Source organism: Aotus nancymaae, unplaced genomic scaffold (assembly GCF_030222135.1).
Source record: "Aotus nancymaae isolate 86718 unplaced genomic scaffold, 86718_ANA_hifiasm-v0.15.2.pri h1tg000111l, whole genome shotgun sequence".
In the NCBI taxonomy this organism is placed as follows: domain Eukaryota; kingdom Metazoa; phylum Chordata; class Mammalia; order Primates; family Aotidae; genus Aotus; species Aotus nancymaae.
In genome coordinates this window covers 881,396-882,868 of record NW_026988526.1, presented here as the reverse complement: position 1 = coordinate 882,868, position 1,473 = coordinate 881,396, and the positions used below count along the sequence as shown (strand labels likewise).

Here is a 1,473-nt window from a genome sequence, read left to right as displayed (position 1 = left end):
CTGTCTCCTAGAAAGGCACCTGTCATTGAATGTAGGTTCCACCCTATGCACGATTCTTGTTGTCATTGTTGTTTTGAGACGGAGCCTTGCTCCATCTCAGGCTTTACTGTCAAACTTCAGTTCCCCCGGACTGGCCAACATTGCTTAGAAACTGGCAGGCATGAGCCCCTCCGAAACAGTCTCAAAAAATCAACTCCCGGAGAAGCATCCCAGCAACGCGACCACGGCCCGTCTTCGCTGGGCACCATGAACCATGCTGTCCAAACCTTCTTCACTCCCGCCAGCACCCACCACCCCCGAACCATGAGATGCTGAAGGAGGAACATGAGGTGGCCGCTCTGGGGGCGCCCCACAACCCTGCGCCCCCGACATCCACCGTGATCCACATCCCGAGCGAGACCTCCGTGCCCGACCACGTCGTCTGGTCCCTGTTCAACGCCCTCTTCATGAACTCCTGCTGCCTGGGCTTCATAGCGTTCGCCTACTCCGTGAAGGTGCGTGTGGCCCCGGGGGAGTCCAGGGGGAGCCAGGGAGTCTGGAGCTCCAGCTGTGAGCGTGAGTTTGTGTGCACCTCCGTCCTGTTTGTGCTCACGTCTGTAGCTTTGTCTGAGTGACCCGTGTGTGTGTGGCCTGGGGAATCTGCCCAGTGCAGGTCTAGGAGGAGGCTCCGGGAGGCTGGCTGGCTCAGAGCTTGTCCCGAGATCCAGCAGCCCAGAGCAAGGCTCCCTATAACCCAGTGCCAGAAATGACACCCTCACCTTCCAGACTGGCACCCAGGCTCCCCTGGAAAGTGAGAAGGAACTCACAGGTGACTTCGCCCCATGGTAGGGAGAACAGCCTGTGCTGGGGCCAAGGCAGAGGGAGGCTGAGCCCCAAGGCTCCTGGAGGGTCTGAGGCTCGGTGAGGAAGGGGAGGGGTGGTCCCTGATCTCAGGGCAGGTAGGAGCCAGGGGGGAGCCTGAGCCATAGCACGTGGCTCCTGCCTGAGGGCTCCTGGTCCCCTCACCGTCTCCTCTGCCCCAGTCTAGGGACAGGAAGATGGTTGGCGACCTGACCGGGGCCCAGGCCTGTGCCTCCACCGCCAAGGGCCTGAACATCTGGGCCCTGATTTGGGGCATCATCACAACCATTCTGCTGATCGTCATCCCAATACTGATTCTGCAAGCCTATCAGTAGATGCAGAGGAATCACCCCAGCCAGGGGCTCTGCCCGTGACCTGTCTCCCACGTACTCCAGCTTCCGTTCCTCACCCTGCCCCGGCCGAGTCCTGTATCAGCCCTTTACCCTCACACGCTTTTCTACAGTCGCGTTCAATAAAGTGCATGTGTTCCTGGTAAAATAAATAAATAAATAAATAAACTCCCAGGGCAGAAAGAGGGCATGGAAGGGTGAAAACAGAACCGCCGAGCACAAAAATTAAACACGCCAGGCCACATGGCAAGGGCTGTTCCTGCTTGAAGGTCACAGGACTAAC

At 58.5% G+C, this 1,473-nt stretch overlaps 1 pseudogene; it reads left to right on the top strand.

Annotated features, from left to right (window-relative positions):
• Positions 1-246: 246 nt before the first annotated feature.
• On the top strand, positions 247-1,175 carry LOC105730448 (interferon-induced transmembrane protein 3-like; annotated as a pseudogene).
• Positions 1,176-1,473: the final 298 nt, after the last annotated feature.